A 26,988-nucleotide genomic window follows, 5' to 3' on the forward strand; every position below is an offset into this window, starting at 1 on the left:
TGTAATATGTGTAGGGGTGCACACGTAGACCTAGTTACATAATAAGAACTATACCAGATTAAAACTGCTAATTAAGAAATAGTTGCCAGACTCGTGAGATTAAATTCATAAACACGTGCTGTATACAGGGTGGTCTTTAGATAATTGTACAAAAAGAATCCGTACATTCTACACTTTCAAATATTACGATTTATGCCAAATTTCTTTAATAAAATGTTGATATTAAGAAAGATACAGGGTGTTAAAGTGTCAAATCACAAGGTAATTCGCATGTCCATAAAAAATAATTACAAATGGTACCAAACCATACGATATGCATTTTAAATATGAATTTTAAATAAACGTATGTTTTGGAACCATTGGTAATGAATGATGAGATTTATTTACATTTTTTATAAAATGATTTTATTGATTTATTGGAAGAATTGTCATCAAACTTAAGGCGAAATATGTGGTTTATGCAAGATGGTACACCACCACATTATAGAGAGCGGGCAGTGAGAACATACTTAAATACAACTTTCCTGAACGTTGGATTGTTGGTGGTATTCATATTCCTTGGTCATGTGGTAAGGTATTAATATAATTACTTAATGTATAAAAATCCCAAAAGAATACTTATTATTATACTTATAATACTTATAATAAATACTGCAACAGTTTCTTTAGAACCAATGATGCTATTTACTATGAGACGTTCTTTTATGGAATGTATTGACAAATGAATTAAAGAACTTACTTTGACAAAAAGTTTAATGTTATTTAGTTTAACTATTTCTTAATTTGGTTTGTAAATAAAATATTTTGATTATCACTTTAATTTAATACAAAACGTAAAATGTTTTATGTAAAATCCAATTATTTTTGTCAAATCCTACTATTAACTATCCTGCTGATATATTTATTTTATTTAATATTTACTATTAAATATTAACTTTATTAAAGGCATTTTATACCAAGATTCAGAAGTATTGATGTTTTTGTCTAATTTTCTTTCGTTGCCTGGAGTAATTGCGATAAATCTGAATTATGTAGTTGATTTGTAAAATGCGATTATCTCGAAAACTGTTGAGTTTTAAAGTTATTAACAAGTATACCTTTTTTTTGTTAAAATAATGTATTTTTAATATTTTTTATCACAAACACCGGTAACTTAAAGATCAAAAGGGTTAAGTGCAAATGTATGCCGCATATGTGCCATATGTGGCGCCCTTTATCAGCTAAATTAAAGTATGTATCAAATTATAATTTCTGATATTCAATAGTACCCAGTTATGAATTTTTATACATAAATGTTCAAAAACATGAAAGTTATAGCAAAAATTAAAATTTTAAATTTCTACTTTAACACTCTGTATCTTTCTCAATATCAACATTTTATTAAAGCAATTTGGCATAAAGCGTAATATTTTAAAGTGTAGAATCTACGGTTTCTTTTTGTACAATTACTTAAGGACCACCCTGAAATATGATATCCAATTCACGAAGATTATTATTTCTAGATGTTAGTCGACGACCTACAATAACGTAATGTAATATTTAAATGTAGGTGACTGTGTTAATAAATATTTTCTTTTAAAATGTGTCTCCGAATGAATAAATTGAAGAAGTTTTAACACCACCCCTAACTCAGATGTCTCCCACACTGGTTCCCAACATCACAGCGCAAAATATCATTAAAGCAAAGAAGACAGCATTATCTCATGCCTATAAATAAGGAGTAATATTCACTTTTTTAAAGAATCCTATATACATTCAATTTAAAAGCCCAAAGCCCCGAAGATGATCAATAAACATTGATAAATGCAATTGCCCATTTCAATTCCAGGCTCGATTGATATAGCTTCGCATATATTGTTAGCTGCTGTGTTAATTTTGATTATTTATCAATTATTGGCTGTGGTTGTGTATTAAAGTGTCTTGGTTTTGGTTAATTTGTCTATTACAAACGAGTATTTTCACGATACAATGGTATTAGAAACATAACTTATGTTACTCTGTGGAAATCAATTCAGAAATGTCGTTCATCTTTGCTGTTTGGCGAGAAACTGACGGAGCTTATCAATTTGCTAATTACATATGCTAATCCTTGAAAGTAATAGCTCTTATTAATGGCCTTTAATATTTTTTAAAACAGTTATAAAAGGCATTAAGTTACCAATTAAGAAAAAATTTTAGTTAGAGGTTTTCTGTTTACTATTACAAGAGCCCGGTCCTGCAAAATAACCCCCTGAAAATACCTTCGTGTGGATTTTTGTTGTATATTACACGTGCACGATTTGCATTAAGTCGTATATGTCAATGCGAGTTGTTTTAAAGCTTAGTGATAATGTACATTTTGGTTGAAACATTATGTTTTATCAGAAATGAAATAGAATAATACAAAATTTGGTAAATATATAAAAGCGTCTGGTTGATGTAGAGAAAAGGAAATATACGTAAATGAAAGGTAAAGTTGGCTTTCATACTCATTTTCCTTGATTGAATATTTTCCGACCAGGAAACATTTTGACAGGGATTGTAATATTTTCGACATTTCAGATAATTTGAAATTGGGAAAATTACTTCTGACACTATAAAATTTAATTATTGACATTATTAGAAGGAAATAGCAATGTTAGAAAGAGTGAGGAATAAATAACGAATAATGAAGTACCTTTGTTTAATTTTACGTAATTCTTAATCCTTATTTAATTACTGCAGAGAGTGATTGGTGATTACATCACCATCAAGTGTACCATATATTTTATTAATGTATTATTTCAAAATAAGAAATCTTTTCATTGTATAATCGCCAATTTTTGTAATATTTTAAAAGAGCTTTAAATATGTCAAGCATAATTTTTTTTCATTTATTGACAAATCACAGTTATTCGCGCGTTTAACTGGAACGAATCCCGTAAGATCCACTTTTTATTAAGACACGAACTACAGTGTATTTTCGCCAAAAAACTATTAATTTAACAGGTTTGCCGCAAAATGGGAAGGTAAGTGAAAAAGAAATCCAACATGGGGTCTTGCGAGATCTCAAGTGTGTTTTGATAGAAAAATGGGATTTAAGTCCACAAAATTTTTTTGATGATCTAGTAAAAAATTTTCCCAGGCGAATGCAAAAAGTATTTGAGAGCTCGAAATATTAACATAAAATTCTGAATGTGTTAGAGTAGAACTTCGATTAATCGTCACTGTCGGGACCAGAGATGCGACTAATGGACAGAAAACAGAAATACCGTGAGAAAACAGATCCTTAAAGTCTAAATAACAATTAGTTGAAATGTTGAATATGTTGCCTGTGTGAGTCCGTTTCAAATAGGTAAAAGAAATAAGAATAAGACTTACTCACAATCTATATAATTCTACCACCAACGACCGGTTTCGCATACTATAATTTGTTATGCATCTTCAGATCTTAAGGTCGTTGGTACACTAAATGATGCCGGTACAAGAATTATTAAATCACTAGACTATTAAATACTAAATCACTAAATAATAATTCTTGTACCGGCATCATTTAGTTTACCATGTACCTTAAGACCTGAAGATGCATAGCAAATTATAGTATGCGAAACCAATCGTTGGTGGTAGAATTAAATAGATTGTGAGTAAGTCTTATTCTTATTTCTTTTACCTAATAGTTAGTTGATTCCAACTTTTAATCTTTGTGAGTTATTAGCGTGAATACCTCCATCAGCTATTGGTTTTCACCACTGGGTACGTTGAGTACTTGAGTTAACGTGATCAAGAGCTGCTCATTAAGATGATACCTACAAAGTTTACGAAACGTTGAGATGGGCTGGTATAGCTGCGAGAGTCATTCAAAAAAGAGAAAGTCCAATATCGGAGGGTGTTTTGTATAAAACTTAAGAGGTCGCTGGTTAAATGATATTAGATAAATAATTATAAAGATAAAAATGTAATATTTTGTTTGTGAATAAATTAGCGACAAATAGCAAACACAACTGTCAGTAAATTACGAAATTAACTGGTCTTACTCATTATTGATGTCTGTACAAAGAATATAGACTTACCCTTTGAAATATTGATGTATTCGCAACAGGCTGAAGATTGGGTAGCGGTGAATCACGATTTTCACTTCACGACGCCCGGGACGCCGGCCGAGGCTAATAGAGCCAAAAAACTTGGTGTGTTTCGTTCGCTGTCTTGGGAGGAAGTGTCTTGAGATTGCAGGTCAGAAAAGAATCTTTTGGTCGTTGGGTGGAAGAGGGTACATCAATAAATCACCCTATTGTATTGTGATTTAGAATGCGATAATTTAAGTTAATTGAGACCGTAATACGAAACCGTACACTTGTGTGCACATTTGTGACACAGAATACAAAAGAGAAGTCAAATTCTCCGCACTTAAAACACAATACATGAGATGGCCAGTTTAACAATTTTACAGGAAGCAATATATTTTACCAAAGTCGTTAGGATACAGTATTGAATTTAGATCACATTACAGTACCGTAACAGAAATATTAATAGTAAAAATATGAAAAGAAATAGTACATACTTTCCCAAACAGAGGGCACTTCGAAATATGTAGGTACTTTTTGAGTTATTTATGAAAAACCGTCTGAAAACGTCATTTTTATTTAAAAAAATGAACATTTTCAGTTGTAGTGTATGATTTCCAAAATTAACCTAACATATTGTGAATCATCAAATGTAAAAAAAGTTCCAAAATTAACTCACATATTGTAAATAATTTTGGCTCATGTAACCATAATTTGTTGGTGGTAGTACTTATAAGGACCTTAGGTTAAATATTATGTAAGTAACTTAAACTAAGTTACACATGCTATCTAGATATACCAAAATTTATTGCCTCTAGGCAGATTGTTGAATAAAGGACGTTAAAAAAATCAAATGGAAATAAACTCAATAAAATATTTCCTATAATTATTATAGGAAATACTCGTATAATAAATATTTCCTATAGTTATATTTATTAATATAATACCGTTTTTCAATATTTATAATAATTAATATTTTCAATGATGTCTTCTTTGAATGAAGTTTAATTCGCCGTTAAAAACACTCACGTTATTTTGATATCGTTAATTGTGAGATCGTTTTAATCTCTTACATTTTATTTAAAAATATTTTATGATGTTTGAGTATTTCTCAGATAACCCACATGGCAACGTAAGACTCCCATTAGGGGTTGCTGCTGACCCTCAGACGATGTCTGAAATGGGTTCTAGATGACAACTAATTAAAGTGACAGTTTTTGAACGGATGTATGAACAAAGCAGTCAATGTAACTTATAGTATATGTCGTAATGTTACATTAGCCAACAACGTGTTAAATGAATATGTTAACAAATTTAAGAATTTATTGTATAGTTACTTATAACAGTAGCAAACATCAATATGCTGAGGTTATACTGTAATCTTCTTCTTCTTCTTTTGGCATCATAACCCTGGATGGGTCTTTGCCTGTCTGGCTATGTCCTTCCATTCAGATCTCTCTTGTGCCCTTCTTCTCCATTGTCTTATGTTCATTGTTTTCAGGTCGTCTTCCACGTCATCCAACCATCTCGTTCTGGGCCTTCCTTTTTTTCGCCTTCCTATGGGCTTCCATTGTAACATTTTCTTTGTTGTTTTTGCATCGTTTTGTCTCTGCACATGTCCCAGCCATGACAGTCTTTGACTTTTCACAAATCTTACAATATCATAACCTTCATTTAACTCATTAACCTCGTCGTTTCTCCTGATTCTCCATGTGCCATCTTCCTCTTGTACCGGGCCATATACTTTCCTCAGTATTTTTCTCTCGAATGTCTTGAGTTGGGCTTCATCTTTTTTCGTCATTACCCAAGTTTCACATCCATTGGTTACTACGGGTCTAATCAGTGTTCTGTAGGTAGTCATTTTGGTTCTTTTGTCTAATAATTTCGATGTCATCAATCTTTTATTAGCATAGGTTATACTGTAATATACCTTGAAAATTATGTTTAACCTTGGAAAGCAATTGTATGTATGGAAGGACTTGAAAGTGTTTAAATGTAAAGTATTCAAGCACCAATACATGTACCTAATAGGTACATGTATTGGTGCTTTAGTGTCGAGGAGAAAAGATCTAATGATAAGGACCTTTATGTTATAAATTAACATTTGGTACCTGTAAATTAAATTGAAGATACATGTATGATGTTGGGTTATTAATAAATGAACAAGAAAAGATGGTTAAAACGTCTTGTGTGTATACTGAGTTGGATATAGAAACCTGCTAAATGAAAGTAAGAGTTATATTGTAATGAGTGGCTAATGTGTGATGTGTCTTGAAATATTGTGTTTGAAAATTGTGTAATGATTATTGTGGTAGAATGGCATAAAGAAAAAATATTTGGGTTGTAGGTAGGCAACCATCAATACCAATACCTCTAATATTCTGGATAAATAAAATTACTAAGGTTACTAAGGTTTATGCCCTCATTTGCATTTTCCATATATTTAACAAATGTATGGAAAATGCAAATGAGGGCATAAAAATAAACGGCGAGTTAACGAACAATATAAGATATGCCGACGATACGGTGATCCTTGCCAGTACCATAGACGAATTACAGCAGGTAATGGAAAGAGTTTATTCAGTTAGTGAGGAATACGGCCTGAGCCTTAACTTCAAGAAGACAAAGTGGATGATGATAAGCAGGAAGCAACAGCCTGCTCGACAGTTACGGATAAGTAACATACTAATTGACCATGTAGAATCTTATGTGTACCTTGGCACCAACGTAAATGCAAAATGGGAACAGGCCACAGAAATTAAGGCGAGAATAGAACGAGCTAGAGCAGCATTTAGCAATATGAAAAAGCTCCTCATAAGCAGGGATTTGTCTCTTCCCCTAAAACTACGTCTAGTTAAATGCTACATTTTTCCGATCTTACTGTATGGTGTGGAGGCCTGGACGCTGACGGAGACGCTCACGAGAAAACTAGAAGCATTCAAAATGTGGGTGTACCAACGCATTCTTCGTATATCCTGGACCGAACATGTCACCAACATAGAGGTAATCCAAAGAATCGGAAAGGAGAAAGAAATCGTGAATACAATTAAACAAAGAAAACTTGAATATCTAGGCCACATATTGAGAAACGATAAGTACCGTCTACTGCAATTGATTGTCCAGGGAAAAATAGACAGTAAGCGAGGGCCAGGCAGGAGAAGACACTCGTGGCTCCAAAATCTGAGGAAGTGGTTCGGGCTCACATCGGTCGAACTATTCAGAAGCGCCGCAAACAAGATCAGAATTGCCATGTTAATAGCCAACGTTCGCAACGGACAGCGCACTTGAAGAAGAAGAAGGAGCATGGCTCTGTATGTGTGTAATCAACATTTGGAATCTGGGAATTATATGGTAGGTATGTTTCTATGTGTAGGGAAATTGATGGGAAAATAATAAAGCAGGAAGCAAGGTTTAGATATCTGGGAAAAGATATAACTAGTTACGGAGATGTTGAAGAAGAAATATGACAACAAAGCTTAAAAGCAAGTAAAGCTGCGGGATGTCTTAATGACACAATCTGGAAATACAAACACCTAAGACAAGACACAAAAACAAGAATCTATAAAGCAGCAATTAGACCTATGTTAACATACACGACGGAGACAAGACCTGACACATCTAAAACGAGACAACTACTAGAAACAACGGAGATGAAAATACTCCGACGAATATCAGGCAAAAGTGTGTTGGATAGGGAGAGAAGCGAAAACATAAGAAGAGCATGCAATATAAAAGACATAAATGGATGGGTGACAAAACGGAAACAGGAGTGGAACGAACAGATTAGTAGAATTGCAGAGGATAGGATAGTACGAATAGCATGAGATAAATCACCAAATGGACGAAGAAAAAGATGGTGCGATAATTTAAACAATTTAGGAGGCTAATATTGAAGAAGAAACTGGCCTTAAAGCCTACGTACAAGAAGGAAGAAGAAGAAGAAGTATGTGTATGATGTTAAGACGTTTATTGTTTATGATTGGGGGTTAAACTGTGCATGTGTGGATTTATTGAATGTAGAAATAAGTACAATAAAGAGACAAATATAATTTAATAGGGAGTATTTATTGGCCAGAATATGGTAAGATGAGATGTTGTTGGAGTGTATATTTGGGTATTAGTTAAATTGTATAAAATTAAATTTTATTAGATATAAAGGAATTGATTTTATTGGAAACAAAGGTTGATTAAGGTTCAGGGTATGAAATTATGTGTGTAACATGTAGTTGGTTGTAAATTATGAAATCTGGTTAATTGTAAGTGTGGATAAAACTAAGAGCCAGTTGTTCGAACGCTAATCAAAACTTGGTTGTAATCAAATATTTAAATACAAGCAAATACGTCACAGCAGCTGTCAAAATTATTAAAAATTGCTTATTATTATTATTGATTTGTACATAAAAACATGAAATTAACATGAGAAAGGGTTTAATTATGGTTTATTTTAAATTAAAACACAAAATAATAAAATTGAATAAAATAAATCAGTCAACATAACCTCAAAATGTGACGTATTTGATTTTAATTAAATATTTGAGTTTTGATTAGCGTTCGAACAACCAGCCCTTAAGGCCCTTTAAGTTGAAAAATGACATTTGGTGCCACGAGAAATTTTTTTGTGTTGATTGAGTGTGCTATTGTTGGGTAGTTGAATGTTAGAGAATAAATTGTAAACTGGTTTATGCAAATGCTGATTGCATTATGGAAAAACCAACAGAATTGATGACTGATAAGGGAAATTATTAAGCTAAAGAACGATTTGTAACTAAATATTGGTATAAAAAGTGATGAAATAGTTAATTGAGTCAAAAAGTACTTCATTCAAATAGTTCTAGAATCGTTGTCTTTCATAAGCAACTGAAACTTGATATTGACCCCAACCTATCATAATCTACCCACTTGTGCTGACATAGGTCTGTAGATAGCAAATTCTTTAGTTTATATAGAAATAAAACGCAACTCTGACCTGCGTTAACAAAAAAGACATTAATGATGACATTTTTTTATTTACTTTTATAGTCAAACAACGCAGTTTTTTTGTGTAGAAATGAATAAATAATCGTTTATTAACTTGGAATATTATGTAAACAATAACGTATTGGTATTATTAGAGTTGCAGAAATAGTTTTATTAGCGAATTTAATATTTGTTACTAAAAAAATAAATTTTTCATAATATTGAAAACAGTTTTCACGACAACGTATTATCTTGTATGATGTAAGTGTGAACTCAAAAGGTGTAATACTTATGTGTTGCGATTATTTTCTCCCTTATGTCATTTTACGAATCGATAGGGGAGTGTTGATTCTATTTTTAAAACTTTAGCATGCGAGCTACTCGTGCCCTAAGGATGTTAATTATGACCTAAACAAGTAATTTTTTTGGTTGTACCAAAAATACAGCGTATTCATCTAAACTAAGGATTTATTAAAATGTAAAATAGCAGCTCCTTGGAATATACTATATTTATTATCACTTGGCTCTGTAGATGTATATACAACTCTTTAATTAACTTTTTAAAAGACAGCAAGTTATAATAATTCTCTAAAAATTTTTTAGTTAATCTCCTCTTTATATTTCCAAAATCAGAAATGGCTAGTGAAATCAGAATTATGGAATGGAATGCCAATGGGTTGCTACAACATCAACAAGAGTTACAGGCGATCCTTGACATCGTGAAAATTGACATCTGCCTCATATCTGAGACACATTTTACAAATCAATCATACATAAAATTCAAAGGATATAAAGTGTACCACACAATTTACTTTATCACGAAGAGTTAGAGTAGAAAACTGAATATTTACAAGCGACTAGATTATGTATAAGAATTAAAAACTTTGATATCAATGTTAGTTCAATATATTGTCCGCCTAGGCATTCCATTTAAAAAGAACAATATTACGAATTCTTGAATACCTTAGCGGAGAGATATGTAGTAGGAGCAGACTTAAATGCAAATAATACTCATTGAGACTCTAGACTAACTACTACTAAAGGAAAGGAACTTCGATTGGCTATTAAAGAACATAGGTACGAATCCATATCTACTGTCCGACCAACCCACTGGCCTACAGATAAAAATAAAATTCCTGGCCTAATAGAGTTCTTCGTAATTAAAAATATTTCAGTTAATTAACGAGACATTGATGATGGTTGGGACATGAACTCGGATCATTCACCCATGTTATTAGTTTCAAAGTATGTCTTGAAGAGAAAATCAACCTGGCAGTACCGCTACAAAACTCAGAGCAGCTAGATGAGGAAATTGAACTATTCGTGAACAATGTCCAGCAAGCAGCATGGGAAAACACTCCTGTGCTGGAACCTAGAGCAAAGGGAAATTATTATCCAAAAGAAATCAAGAAATTAATAACCGACAAAAGGAAGCTGAAGAGAACTTGGTCTCCTGAAGATAAAACAAGATTAAACAGTACGAGTCAAGAACCTAAAAGAGAAATCCAACAACTAAAGAACGAAACAATTAATACATAGGGGAAGTGTGCGTATGTTGGACCCCTGCCTATGGCGAACCCTCGGCTGTAATTTTACATGAGCCTGTGTAATAGCGCGCGGTTACATACACATCGCCGGTTGCTGCTTGCACACAAAGTTTGTAGTTTAGTATTTTCAAAGTTTCAGACACGTGGCTGTTATAACAGTAAATTTGTGAAATAAAACTAAAATTTGGTGTTACTGTTATAATAAAATAATTAGTATTTTACTGGTAACGTATGTTAAGCCAAGTGTTGCTTTTGTTTTGGGTTACTAAATGACAACACTTTCTTCGTCAAATACTATACTTTGTTTTGGGTTAAAATGACCAAAACAAAAGTAACTGAATTAAATTTGCTGCTTTGCCTATAATGGACCCCTTGTGTCATTACCTATAACGTACTAGGGGTCTATCATAGGAAAAAGAAAATAAATTGGACATACCTTCAGTTCGCTACTCAATGATTAACATCATATGTTTTACAGGGATGGCTACTCAGAAAAGGCAACAGTAGAAAGAGATTATTATGCAGCAAGCTTTAAAAAGCAAGAAAAAACTATGGAGTTTAAGCTGGCAGCAAAAACATTTATCGTTTCAAGAACGACTTTGAAAAGGAGCTTTATTAAGCAACAAGGAAGTATCAATGGTGATTTGGGAAGACGAAGATCAATATTCTCCACTACTATTGAACAGAAAGTTGCTGACCATATTATCACTACGGAAACTGTTTTTCTTGGCCTGCCCAGTAAAGATTTGCGAAAACTTGTATATGAAGTAGCTGAAAGAATCAATATTAGCCAACATTTTAATAAGGAAACCAGGATATCAGGCTGGAAATGGGTTAGAGGCTTTACAAGCAAAATTCTCAAATATCACGTACTCCAGAAAATACTTCGTTGGTAAGGGCTCAAGCTTTTAATAAACCAAATATATGTGCCTATTTTACTGCATTAGCAAATATATTAGAAGAGTTTCACTTCCCACCGGAAAACATTTATAATATGGATCAGTTCGGTTTGACAACTGTGCAAAATAAGTCACAGAAAATTTATGCTAGTAAAAGTTGCAAACAAGTTGGTGATTTAAGTAGTACAGAGCGCGGGCTACATATTATGGTCGTATATGTGCAATGAATGCAATTGGAATATATGTTCCTCCTGCTTTAATTTTTCCTCGACAGAGAAAGAAAGATGAACTTATGATCGATGCACCTACTGGAACTGTAGCTTTCGCTCAAGAAAACGGATGAATGACTTCCGGCATTTTCTGTCTGTGGCTGCAACATTTTTTTAGGTATACAAATGCTTCTAAAACCAACAAAGTTTTGTTGTTACTCGATGGCCATGGTAGTCATAAAAGTTTTGAAGAAGCTTTCCAGTTTACAAAGGAAAACGGCGTTATGTTTTGTTTTCTTGCTCACTGCTCTCATTACGTTCAACCCTTGGGCGTAAGATTTTTTAGTCCACTTCAAACTTACTGCGGCCAAGAAATTCAAATATTGCTGCGACAGAATCCAGGTAAAACAGTGACCCAATTTAAAGTAACCAGTCTCTTTAATAGAACATTTAAAAAGTGCTCTATCATCAAATGCAATCAATGCATTTAAAAAGACAGGAATACAACCGTTAAATCCAGATGTCTCCGAGGATTGGCAATTTTTGCCATTTATAACAACAGATAGAGAAAATTCTGAACAAAACCCACTGCCAGGATGTTCTGATAAGAACTCACCACCGGAACATTGCAGTCAAAATGTTTCTTCGATTGAAAGTTTATCAAAAAGACCCACTGATCAGAAATCAACATCATCGTCAGTCCTAAACATCTCGGTCGAAGATATTTGTCCTCCTCCTTTAGCTGGAGTATCTGAAGTAACACAAAAAAGGGGTAGAAAACGGGGTAAAATAGGATATTTAAATTCAACGCCAGAAATTCAAACTCTTTTGAAGAAGACGACACGGACGATACAGCTTGTATTTACTGCAATTAACTTTTTGCGCGTTTACGATAAAAAAAAATGGATTCGTTGTCAAGTGTGTAAGAATTAGTATCACCCTGAATAAGCAGATGTAAATCCTCATAAACAATTTGTGTGTGAATTGTGCATGTAATTTTTTATTCTTAAAAATACCTATTTGTAATATTGTTATCGTGTATAATGTCTTTTAGTTTATTAAAATAATTTGGTATTTACTTATTTTATACAAAATGCAATGAGTCCATTATGGGCATATCGAAGGATCCATCATGAGCGCATAATATGTCCATGATGGATCCTTAACAGGATTTTAGTAAATTATGATTAAATTTTTATCATTACTTTTTCTGCAAAATTTGAAACATTTGCATATTGTACAAATAACAAGATGTTATGTGGTCACATTTAAAGCCTGCTAGTAAATAATTAAAATTATTATGAAGCTTTTTTCTTATGGAGTCCATCATAGGCACATTTCCCCTACTTAAAAAATTTAATGGATGATAATATAACTTATTATTCTTTATGCAAATTTACAAAAAAACTAAAAAAGCCAATTATCCACTCCTCACCCATTAGACTAGAGGACGGTAATTGGGCCAGAAGCAATGAAGAAAATGTAGAAATGTAGACATAATAAATCATTTGAAATAAAAGATATTCGTGAACTTATGGTTTTCTATCTCCTATAAACATGTTAGTTTACTTAATAATCACTAATAAATTTTATTTATTTCTTTCAATTTTATTAATTATGGTGGTCGATTGAAAACCAAAGGCAAACAACAAAGCAAACTGAATTACACTTCTTGACCTTGAACACAGGAAAGAATTCTATAAGATGCTTCTTCTTAGGTTAGGAAGTAGTCCACTGTTTTTTCAATACTTCAGCAATAGCGTTTGAGACGGCGATAATTTTACATCGAATAAAAAAGAGCACAGAAATAACGAAAACCATAAAAATTCGAAAGTAACAATATTTTGGCAATGTAATGAGATCCAGAGAGAATTAATGTTCTACATTTCATAATATATGGCAGGATCGCCGAAAGAAGGAGCCCAGGCCGAAGAAGAACATCCTGGCTCCGAAATCTCCGAGATTGGTCCAAGAGACATTCGCTAATCTCTTTACAGCTACAAATAAAAAAGAAGAAAAGACTAGTACAGAAAAGGAAAAACCAATTATAAAAGAGACGATAAAAACGTATAAGCTAAGAAATAAATAAATGGCAAAAATATTTGAGAAAAAAGTACCTAAACGAAAAACTTGCAATATTAAAAGGAACACTACGGCAATAGAAGACGGCAATATTGATATAAACAACCTATGACAACTACAAAGACCTGCTACTGAATGTAGCAAAGGAAGTATGCAGAACAAGTAAAAAAGACTCAACAAAGAAACAGACATCATGGTGGTCCGAAGAAATAAAAAGCAAGTAAATGTGAAGAAAATGCATCGAAACAATATCTGAAAGGCAAAACAAATGAGAAGTACAATAAAATAAAAATGAAAGGAAAAAGGTAAAAATATTGGTAACAGCAGCAAAGAGAGACAATTGGAAAAAGTTCGGTAGAAAATGGCAGAAGATAGCAAAAGTATCCAAAAGCTATTCTACAGAACTCTGAAGACGATAAGAACACAAAAAAAAACATAAAATATACAGCATTAAAAATAAAAATGGAGAATTAATAACAAAAACAAAAGAAATAGTTAAAAGATGGACAGATGAACACTTCGAAGAACAGAACTGCTAACGGATATAAATCAAGACGGCATTGATGAAGAACAAAATAATATATTGGAAGATAACACAGAAAATTCAATAAACGAGGAAGAACTAGAAGCAATAAAAACGTTGAAGTATGGAAAAACTCCTGGAGTGGATAGAATAACAACAGAAATCATAAAAACATGGGTAAAACTGGAGAACAAATGTTACTAAAAATAATGAATAAAATATGGAAAAATTAAGATATACCGGAAGATTGGAAAGTGTCATTAATATTACCCATATACAAAAATGGAGATAGGAGAGAATGTAATAATTACAGAGGACTGGCGTTGCTATGTACATGTATTAAACTCTTAGAAAAAATAATAAACAAATGATTAAGAACAATGACAGAGCATACATTAGACGAAGCACGAAGTGGATTTAGAATTTGGACGAGTATACAGAATCATGTATTTACTTTAAAGCAGATAATACAAAAAGCGCTGCAAGAGAAAAAGAAAATATATGTAGTAGCATTCCTTGACATAGAAAAAGCCTTCGATAAATTACCAAGCCAGAAACTATGGAAAATATTAAGAGAAAAATTAATAGACAACAAGTTACTAGAAATGATATAAAAAATATACAATGAGAACAACAATGCCGTAATTAGTAATACATAATAAAACATCAGATATGTTTACAATAAATGGAGGCTTAAGGCATTAATACTTATGGACGGAATTATTAAGACAACAAGAAGTAAAAAACTGAATATAGGGTTAAGAAATCTGCAAAGAGTAGAAATCTCGGAAGGAGTATTTGCTGACGATTTGGTGCTAATTGCAAAAACTGAAAAAAGCTTAAGAATAATTAGCAAATATGGAAAGAAGTACTCAATAAAACGGAATGAAGATAAATATTACCAAAACAAAAATTATGCAGATATGAGAAACAAGAGAAGAACTTAATATAGAAATTGAAGAACAAAGATAGAACAAGTTAAAACTTTTACATACTTAGGAGCAATAAAAGAAGTAACAGGATGTCTAGAAGCAGAAATAAATAGCAGAGTAGAGAAAATGCTACAAATTTATCATTCAATAAACAAAAAATTTATATGCAGAAATACAAAAATGAAAGTTTTCAAAGCAGTTTATAGACCTGTCCTACTAGCGTTGAAGTTTTTAAGAAGAGTTAAAGGCGTTACCAAAATGGATAGAATAAGGAACATAGATATAAGAAACGAACTGAAAATACATTCTACATTGGAGTTTATAGAAGAGAGACAGCTGAGTTGGTGGGGTCATTTACATCAAATGAAGGATACCGTACCAGTAAGAAGAGCGTGGGAAGCAAAAATATTGAAAAACAAAAAAGGGGAAAACCAAGACGGACGCAAGAAGGTTGACACGAAAACGCAAAGAATGGAAGAAATTTGTTAAGAAGTAAAATAACCTTACACCATTATATGTTAGAAAGATTTTTCTTTTTATATATATATATATATATATATATATATATATATATATATATATATATGTATATATATATATATATTTACTACTATTAATACTTTTTTTCATTTTCTATATGTAATTAATAATCAATGCTAAACTTCGATTTTCTTGGATGCTTATTTAAACAAATCGAATAGCTATGTTCTATGATTTGATGAAGTATACGTCAAAAATGCTGAATTATCATATAAAGACATACTTACTTATAGAGTGGAAGATCTAAAGTTAAGCAAAAAAGTGCAAGGAAGTTGTGGGAGTGAAAATTAAATACGTACCCGACATTTCGATAACAATATTAAATAATAAAAATCTACTTTACTTACCAGTATACTTGAAGAGAATCTATATAGTCTACAAGTCACAATAATTCTTGACCATCTACAACAAAAAATTACTTATCATAAACCATATAGGTAATACAATTACATGATTCAGAAAAAATTATGGTAATATATTATTTCAGCAGTTTTTAATAACATTATTTGCTTACTATTAAACAAACAACCGGATATGTTATACAGTACAGTTCGACCAAAAATACAAGAATATACATTCATTATTCATAACACATTTAAATATCACATCAGGGAACATTGTAGGAACATATTATGGCCTTGGGACAAGAAAAGAGAGAGGAAACCGAGACGGCGAGAACCAGGTCTGAAGACAACACAAATTAGCTTTTAGCTACCATCTAGTTGAGTGTTCAGCAGAAAATCACCATAAGACTCTTTAGAACAAATAATACGCAATCAAATACATTATATAACTATCCAGAGACGTTTTCGAAATGCAATAAAATCAGTAACAGCTTATCTCGGAACTGACTACTACTACTGACTACTGAATTACTAGTAATCATATCCCGTTGGTGTGCAAATTGCAATTCGAGCTCAACAAGGTTGATAGGTGCACTAATAATCAAAGACCGGATGTTACAAAACTCAGAGATGAAAAAACATGGGCTCGAGTTGCAAACACACCTAAAACAAAAATAACAAAATCAAATGGCGATCCCTTATACAAATGGAAGCCCAAACAGGCAATCTAAAATACGTGCAAAGAGCAAATTAATGCAAGTTATAGAAAAAATAAGTACCTACTGGATGATCGTAGATCCAAAGATTCTGCAACAAGTGGACACCAGAACAAATTATAAGGATAAAAACCCGGAAAAACATTATTAGAAAATTTTAAAAAATTATGAAGGAGGCAAAGGAAGGATGACTGGGAGAAAAATGCAGAAAAATAAAAGAGCTTGAAGAGAAATATGACTATCAAAACATGCCCAAGGAAATTATAACAAATGACAACTTAAAATAATAGGCGACCACTGCAATTACTGGATAAAGTAAAGTTCGTGTAACCTTCTGGCTAAGTTAGTGGATAACGGGAGTGTCCTAATAGATACTTCGCATCTACTGAAAGTGTAGATTTATAGTTTAGTTTATAAAAACACTTTTGCACGATGAATCTCCAGAAAACCTCACAAATAATATCAGGCCTCTATGAATACGGCCGTTTCATTCTTGAAGAATAACAAGGCATCTGGTCCTGATGGTATTCACGGAGAACATCTTAAATTGATGTGCGAAACTTGTCAATTATTGATATGGTACTACCACTACTCAACAACATATGAAAATGGTAAATTACACTATTCCCAAGAAACCGCATGCAAAGAGTTGTGATCAATACCGATTAAGTAGTATAATTAATACGATAACAAAAGTATTCACTAAAATTATCCAAAATCGCATATACACATATATACAAAGGTAGCAGAAATCCAGTTTGGCTTTAAAGGTGGTTTTCTTCCTTCAAGCACTCATACCAAGAAGCAGAGACATGATCCCGGATGTGTTTGTGTGTTTTATAGATTTCTTAAGGGCGTTCGATATTGTAATAGACTACAAGACCATGGGAGATTTGTAATGGATCAGTTGATCCAGCATGAATCGCATATAAAACAATACTACAATATGTAATAACAACTTTAGGAACTATGTCTTTCTTCTGGGGAAGAGATTAGAAGTGTAGTGCATCTGGCAAATTAAAGATTTTGACACCGCCTAGAATTACTCCTCCCTCCCAACCATCCAAAACCTTACGTGTTATGAATTCTATTTTATGCAGATATGTGCAATTAAGTAAGTAGCGGGAGATACTGTGCTAGAATTATGTCTAAAACCATATTGCTTGTTAAACCAGTAGATCAATACAATTTGGTTATTTACACATGATCGATATTAAAATAATATCGATCATGTTGATTTAAATATACTTTGTTTTTTGTATGTTATGAGTTATGGATAATATGATTTAATATTGACCAGTTTTTGCTGTTGTTTTGTGCTTCCGATAATTTATTTGAGAAATAATCTTTTTTTGCTTTAGCCACAGTATCAATTAACTCATTTTGTAGAGATTTATAGGTATCCTGTAGAAAGTTGCTATTTGGAAACTGTTTATACCTTCTATAATGGAAACCACGTTTTGAAACAAGGTTTTGTAGCATAATGTTACACCAAATTGCACTATTTTGTCGAAAATGATTTTATTGTTTTTGTACTAAGATAATTTAAGAAAATTCTTATAATTTCGTCACACGAAGAGTTGGGTTCATTCCAGATTTGATTTCGCAGAGTGTTTATTTGACTCCTACATTGCTCTGTGTTTATAATGTTAATAACTGGATTTGGTGATAACCTAAACCTTCATCCGATATATCCATCTCAGCATCATAATTTAAGGTGTTGGTCACTATATAATCAATACAAACTGCTGAGTGGCTCGTGCTTCCAGTAGGAACAGTTTTATCCAACATCATAAAACCATCGTTTGAGTTATCAATTTTTTCCTATATTGAATGAAACTCTCTCCAAATATAAGAATTGGTATTTTTTATTCATAACCATATTTTTAAATGGTTTTGAAAATCTACGTAAACTCTATAGATTTCATATTGCGTTTTCTACCCAAATCGAGGATATAAGCACGTCAAGAAATTTAAACTAAAATGTTCCTGCGTCTCCAGAATCGCAACTAATCTTCGCCTGCCGAGGTCTAGTAGTATTAGTATAGTAAGTTAGTATTATTCATATCTACAGAAAATCGGTTATTCCACAAGTTTACATCAACAAACTTAATATTAGATAATGGTTAGTAAAAGAAAGTGTAAGCGAAGGCCAAACGTTATCAGCTAGGCTCGTAATAGTGAGGAAAAAGACGGCTTATCACCGTTTTGCCTGTTTAAATAAATTAAGATGATAATACTTTAGGTAAACACAATAATCTATTAATTAAATAGAAGTTATAACAATGTACAGTATGAATGATTTCCAAGACCGACTTTTACAAAAATTAATATCTATAGATCCAATTTAAAGACACAGACGACCAATAGAAGAAAATAGAAAATGCTAATAAAATAACAGAAAACTCTACCGAAATAAAATCACAAGAGCAAACGACCAATAAACTAAATAGTAATATCCACAAGGAATCTAAGTTCCTGTAGTTGGCTGTATACCATATAACAAAAAATTTTATATACCTTTTTTATATATTTTATATACCTTTTATAAAGGATTTTTAATAATTTTTTTTTAAATACTAATACTGCATTCTTTTTTACAACCCAGTGTGAGTCCTAGCTGTAGACATAATAAGAATAGACTTTGTGAGCGTGAGCAAAATAGTGAAACGCGGAACAATCGACTGGAGGTCTATCCATCTCTCTTTAGCAGGCCTTGCGCATTATACATATGCCGCTGTATACTATGTTAGTATTAAGCCATGATACTATAACTGACAAGATAAGTCAACGCGCATGTTCTTGCATCTCTCTCGCACACCTGTGACGTAAGCGCGAGACAACTTTAATGATGCCAAGTTAAGTGCTCTATCTGTTGCTATCCTGTGTGCTTCAAAACGTAGTGAATGATACTTTTATTTATTCATTGATGTAGTACAGACTTTGTATATTATATTGTTATATAAATTTTGTGGTGAAAACATTCAGTTTACTGTGTTAATATCACCTAATTTATTTATCGTACGCAACTTCCTCTCGACTACCTGTAGCTACTTTATAAAGAAGACTAATTATTTGGTTGCCATAATGTATTGTGCAGTGGTGGGTTGTTTAAACAATTATAATAAAAAAAGTAAAATTTTTCGAAGTGTCGTTTTTTTTGTATTTCCTAGAGACAAACAAATGCGTAAAGTATGGGTCTTATAAGTGTTTTCAGTAAGACAAATTTAATGTAGAAACCACGAGAATATGATCAAAACATTTTACAGAAGCTGACTATTGTTTAAAAGAAAAACTATTGAGATTTCCTGACAAACAATGGAATATTACTACTAATATTATAATTATTTATGAAATTGTCACTGAACAGATCTTTTCCTCGCTAAACCTTCCCAGTGGTGATACAGAAATTAACCCTGAAGATTTAATTGACAGTCATCAAGATTTTATGTATTCGAATATAAATGACCTGGAATGGGATGGATTGGAAAATTTAGCCGGTTTCATTGCATTTAAGTTACAAAAAAAAAGAAATACTTGGATATATTCCGGACGCTAACGATAAATCGTTTACTTGGGTAAACCACGTTTCTGAGGGTGGTTTACTCGAACCAACACCGGAATTTGTAATTAAATGTAGTGAACTGGAACATATTTTTCGTAGTCATAATGGCGACACATTAAAAATAACAAAAAATTATTTAAGAAACTTAATAAAAGCTGCAAAATATATAAATGTTAGCGAAGATGTAAAATTACTTTTTTTAGATATAAAATGTATTTTAAAATACGAATTCTAAATAAAAATATTAAAGATAATTACAATATCCGCAAGAGAAAAATCACAAAGATTGTAAAATAAATGTCTAAATGATATTCATAAAGTCTCAAGTATGACCCACTTTTCCTTTATGGTTCAAATTCTTTACATTTTACCGGCCTTTTATAGTTAATTAATGTTTTGTAGCAATATTTATTTTGTTTGTAATACACACAATCAAATCGTAGATTCATATATTTCTTTAATTAATTTTACAAATTACTTATTAATTTTCAAACCACGGTTTCACAGAAAGTAACTAGTTATGACTCCTTAGTGCAAGATATGGCATCGAGGTATACTTACCGTTAACAGTTTAAGTTTCGAAGTTGTTCATTACAGTAATGGAACAACGTTGCCATATGATGCATTGTTAAAATAAGATACACACAAGTCCCCTGGCTTTGTCTCGCTATGACGTCATGCGCAAAGTCGATTAAAATTAGAACGGCAAGTGAGCATATCTTGTTTGTTATAGTATCATGGTATTAAGCCTAGTTCAGACTATGTTAGTATTTTTAGTCGAGTAGCGATTAATTTAGTAACTAAACGTGTTTGAACAACAAAAATTTAGTCGAGTAGATTAGTGAGTAATTTAGTCAAGTCGATCCGTTTTATTCTATCACGCGCCGTGCTCACCGATTCACCGGCTAAACAAGTCCGAACAAGTCGAATTAGTCGAGTTCAATAGTTGCCGCAAAAATCTCGTTTCGCTGGTGCAAAGAAACAACTTTAATTCGGTTTCAAATATTTAGAACATGAATAAAGGGTATCTTTCAGCTTGATATGGGAGTGTATTTTCATTAACAAAAAATATATACAACTTTGAGATCTTCAAATGCTAATTCCGTGAGAAGATAATTGGTACCTCCTAGTTTATCTTTTCTATGGATCCATTTTCACATCCATAGCTAGTCTACAGTAATGTGTATTTTACTAATTTTACTATTTTACTAGTTACTAAATAACTCGCTACTCAACTAAAATACTGGCATAGTGCGAACTAGGCTTTAAGTGTAATATAACCTTTTGACCTTGTTGCGCTTAACTCTAGATCGATTTTTGGATTGAATTTTATATTCACTTTTTTATAATATAACAATTAATTGCAAAATAAATTAACTGTAAAATAACAAAAACGTGTATTGTTTATAATATTAAAACATCCAGCCAGATTGTTTTACAATATTGTAATAATGCCGATAAAATTCTGAACTTTGTGAATAAAATTGATGGTGTAACTATTTTCTGGTAGATATTTTCTTGAATAGAAAATATAAATTATCATTTTTATGTTTTGATATAGCTTTCCTCCTCAGGAACAAGCGGGGTTTGTAAAGGGCAAAGGTGCACGGGAACAAATCCTGAACCTTAGACAACTCATTGAAAAGTCTAGAGAATTTCAAGTACCTATGATTATCTCCTTCGATGATTACCAAAAGACATTTGATTGTGTAAGCTGGATAAATCTGTGGTCCATTTTAATAGCAATGGGCACACCAATGTACCTGGTCACACTTAAAAATCTGTACCAGTCCAATATAGCAACAGTATGACTAGATCAGAAGTTCTCAAACCAGTTCAAGACCAAGAGAGGTGTTAGACAAGGATGCGTGTTGTCGCCTAACTCATTCAACATTTAAGGTAAACATGTCATGAGGATGGCTTTAGATGGATGGGCCGGTGAAGTAACAGTGGCTGGTAGGAAAATCTTCAATTTAAGATTTGCTGATGACACTATACTTATAGTAGCAAATGAGCAAGAAATGTTTAATCTAGTGCAAAGAGTACGAAGCAATAAAGTTGGTCTGAAAATCAATAAAGCTAACACAAAAATAATGGTGGTCGACAGATTCCACACTATTCAACTGAAATAACATGTTACAGGAATACCAGATAGTGGATAGTTTTGTCTATCTCGGGTCTAGTATAACTAATGATGGTAACTGTGAAGCAGAAGTTCGGAGACATATTGGTATGACAAAAAATGCGATGAGTCGCCTAACTAAACTTTGGAAAGACAGATCTATCTCTCAAATTATCAAGATGAGACTGGTGAATGCCCTTGTGTTCTCATTATTTCTTGTGTGTACGGGTCAGAGACTTGGACTCTTCGCAGAGCGCCAAAAAATTGATGCCTTTCAGATGTGATGCTGGAGAAGAATGCAACGTATTCTGCAATTTTTCGGTCACGTGGTTCGCAGAGGTGATGATAGTTTGAAAAGATTAAAATTGTTTCTGGAAACGTTCCGGAGAAAAGATCAAATGGACGATCACCAACCAGATGGTCCGACCAAATTAAGAATTCAGCTGGAAACTCATTCTGCGAAGCTCTCAGAGCAGCTGAAGATAGAGACCAATGGAGAAAAATTGTTGGGAATATTGGAAGAAATAACCATCCTTAGTAATGGGGAAAGGACAAAAGAGAGAGAGAGTTCCTCCACAAGAAGAAGCTAGAAAATAGTGGTTGTATGCCATTGGCACATCAAGTATATGCAGTAATCATTTTGCATAAAATTATTTTCGGACAAGCAAGAACAGATTACTTTCTAATGCAGTACCTATACAAATAAATTCAACAAGAAAAGTGCTTGTGGAGTTTTGGAAATAAAACAGTATTTGATGATTTCTCTAAGAGGTAACAATCCATACGCTTAAAGTACATTGAAAGCATTTTCACTAATTAACACATAATTTATTGTTTTCTTTTTTCAATTTTTAGAGAAAAAAAATAGACAGCAATGATTCTTCATAAATCGATGACAAATTGAATGACAGACAGAATGACATATGATAGACAAATATAGCTGGACCACTTAAAGTGAATATTGTCTATTCACCTCTATTCACGGAACAGCTCATACCTTAAATGAGTGGCTCAGAGGCAAAGGTGCCAACCAAAAATTTCTTTTACTTTTTACTGGATTAGACTTAATAAGTGCTTATAACTTCTATAAAAATCGTGTGCAGAATCAGCCTACACTAAATTTTTGTTGGTATGGTGTCTCCATCTATAAACTGGTTTTCGCACTAACAAAATGTCATAGGAAGCTTACGGCAAAACTGCCTAACCAACAGAAACATGGCGGATGTAAATATGAATAGTGACGCATCAGAGCCTTTTGGATTCGATTTCAGCGATTTAGATAGCGAATACAATCCAGGTTCATCAAATGTCGAGTCTTCAGGTAAGACAGTTACAATATTATTAATATTTAAATATAAAACCAGCAAGATATTCCTTAATATACCCATTTGTAAATAAATGTGGCTTAGGCTGTTTTACCGCAAACTTATTTGTAATATATTTTTTTATTCTTCTAGACGAGAATAATGGTGATTTGAGCGAAAAAAACTCAAAAAATAAATTGCCGAACACTAAAAATAAAGACAATAATGAACCAGGAGGCAAATCGTACCAACATTTCAGAAAGACAGTACGAAATCTTGAAAATCAAGCAAGGTATAAAAGAAAGACGGCCAGGGAGAAAAGAGAAGAATATGGTACGGACGAAGGAAAACATAAAAATGCTAAAGAACTCGTAGTTGGACCATGTTCGTGCAAAATGAAGTCTCATATGAAAATTTCTAATGAACGAAAGCAAAGAAGCTTTAAACGTTACTATTTGCTTAACTTGTCAATGAAAAATGCTTTTATTCAAGGGCAAATAAAAATAGAAGACAAAAAGAGAACTTATACCAAAAATTAAAATTCACGTAGGTCTAAAACTCGTGTAAATATATACTTTACAGCATGAAAATGGTTGTGACCAAGTGGTAAGTAAGAACAACTTTGAACATGTTGATCATATATCGAGAGTATGAACAAAAATGCACAGAAGACCCTCTCGCTGTTTGTTTCGCAACATTTTCATGCACCACATAAATATACTTGTCAAAAGTGTGACAATCTTAATACTAAAATAAAATCACCTGATACTTCAGAACAGCTTAAAGAAGATGCAACAGTTGAATTGCAATTACACTAAAAAAAGCTTCTTCTTCTTCTCGTAGCACTACAACCCGGGGTGGGTTTTGGCTGACTGCACAACTTGCCTCCATCTTGAACGGTCATCCATAAAAGTTGGGTCAGTGGGTAGCCCCATTGTTCTTAGTTGTGACGATATATTGTCTCTCCATCGCATTCGTGGACGTCCTAAGGGCCTTCTTCCTGTGGGGGCTTCCTCCCATATTAGCTTGGCAAGGCGGTTATTAGGGAGCCTATGGACATGGCCAGTCCATCTTAGACGTTGGGATTTAATCTCTTGGACTATATCGCTCGCTCTATACATCTGCTTGACCTCAGCATTTGTTTTCATTCGGTATTGGTTGCTATTAATGTCGTGATAAGGTCCAAAAATTTTTCTGAGGATTTTCCTCTCAAAACATCTAAGTTTTCTTTCAGTTTATTTGGTCAGGATCTACGTCTCACACCCATACGTGAGCACCGGTCTAATCACCGTTTTATATATTCTAATTTTTTATGTTCGTGTTAGGCTTTTAGATTTAATAGTATTGTGGAGGCTGTACATACATCTGTTTGCTGCCTGAATTCTTCCTTTAATCTCTTCCGCGATATCGTTATCTGCAGTGATTGTTGCTCCGAGATATTTAAAACTCTCCACTCTTTCAAAGTTGTATGGGTCTATTGTAACATTTTGCCCTATTCTATCTCGTCCCTTTTGTCTGTTGACGCACATGTATTTGGTTTTCTCTTAGTTTACCCTTAGACCAGTTTTCTTTGCCTCTACCTCTACTAAAAAAAGCAGAAGCAGAAAACAAAAAGCAAAATATAATTAAAGCGAAAGAAAAACACTTCCTACTCCTGAGTTAACTACAGGTGTAGTTTATTATAAGAGACAACTGTGGACGTATAATTTGGGCATCCATGATGAAGTCACAGAAACAGGACACAAACACGTGTATCTGGCCTGAAAATGTGACATTCCGAGGTGTTAAAGAAATAGTTTCATTTTTACCATGTTGCAACCCACTTACGCTTGCGGGGTCCAGAATCGGAATATAAAGGTGGCTTTAATGTTAAGAAATTACCTTCAAAAGTGTAAATCGTGACTCGAAGTTATAGAACAAAGATTTTTTGTATCTGGACATAGTTTTAATACATTCGATCAAGATTTTGGGTTGTTCGCGTTCAATCGGCCAAAAAAATAAATCCAAAATTGCAGGTCAAAAGAATGAACTCACTAGAGTTTTTTAGTAGCAAGTCCCTTGAGAATAAGGTAACGAATAGAAAAAGTTACTATAACTCTCTATATTAAAAATGAACAAAAAAAATTATGTAAAATATACAACACAGGATATATGTTTGTTTCATAGGTTGATTTAAGCAAGAAACCAAAGGCTGCCCATAATCATCTACTGCAATTAACAACCTAGATGTTATGTATTCAAATGGGAGAGATTTGAATATATAACATAGGGTGCCCATAATCATCTACTGCAATTAACAACCTAGATGTTCTGTATTCAAATGGGAGAGCATTAACAAATGAAAAGGAAAAGGATTTAATAGACTTACTTAAGTTTATTCCGCCTGAGTTCCACAGGTTTTATTCTGGATTGAAAGATAGTTCCGAAGCATTAGATGAGGGTTCAGAAGAAGCAATTATACATGAAAATTAAAAATACGCACTAGAATAAGTTTTTAGCTAATAAGTTGGAGATTTGTTTTCTGTTTATCCTTAATTTTTGTTTTGGGCAATTTACTTGTTTTAGTTTTCTTTATGGCAAATATGGCTAAAAACAGCTTAACACACAAGTTACTTTAGAAATATACTTTTTTATAATGGAAAATGTGTGTATACTTTTTCAACACAGAAATTAGAATAATAAAACTTAGGTGAGATATTTCCTTAAATGTTGTTTTAAGACATTAGCTTTTCTCTAAAAAAAAATGTTACACTTTTTTTATCATAAAAATTGTCTTTTTTATTAAAACTTAGCTTTTACATGGTTTATCACATAAATTCCACTTTGTGACTTAGTCACTTTGCCTCTGAGCCACTCAAATAGTCTATTATGTCTAAGGTCCTCTTCCCCTCGAGAATTTCTCTCCAGTCGGCCATATCACCCTAGCCATAGCCTTCCTCCGCCTAGCACATATTTCCACATAAATACTGTATTTATATGGGATTAACCACAATTTATTGTAATGAAAATTATAGTTTACGTTTGCTGTGATGTTTCAATTTCGAAATTATCTTCAAAAAATATTAATAATTAAGAAGTTGTTATCCTGTGATGTTTACTAATTGGCGCTTTGTAGCTAATTTGACAGTTGACTTGCTTGTGCAGCTATAAATTAGAAATATTTTTAAGTTGAAACTCTCGAGTTAAAATTCAACAACAACATAAATATCAAAAAGTGAATCATCAAATCA

The 26,988-nt window shown here is 32.6% G+C and overlaps 1 protein-coding gene across 1 annotated transcript in view; it reads right to left on the reverse strand.

Annotated features, from left to right (window-relative positions):
- The window catches only part of Fancl (E3 ubiquitin-protein ligase Fancl), a 349,014-nt gene that overhangs the window by 224,528 nt on the left and 97,498 nt on the right, over positions 1–26,988 (reverse strand). Inside the window, exon 2 of the mRNA XM_072525735.1 lies at positions 16,055–16,109. The gene's annotated coding sequence lies outside the window, so the exon portion shown is untranslated. The remainder of the gene's footprint in view (positions 1–16,054; positions 16,110–26,988) is intronic.

Source organism: Diabrotica undecimpunctata, chromosome 3, assembly GCF_040954645.1.
Source record: "Diabrotica undecimpunctata isolate CICGRU chromosome 3, icDiaUnde3, whole genome shotgun sequence".
Taxonomy (NCBI): domain Eukaryota; kingdom Metazoa; phylum Arthropoda; class Insecta; order Coleoptera; family Chrysomelidae; genus Diabrotica; species Diabrotica undecimpunctata.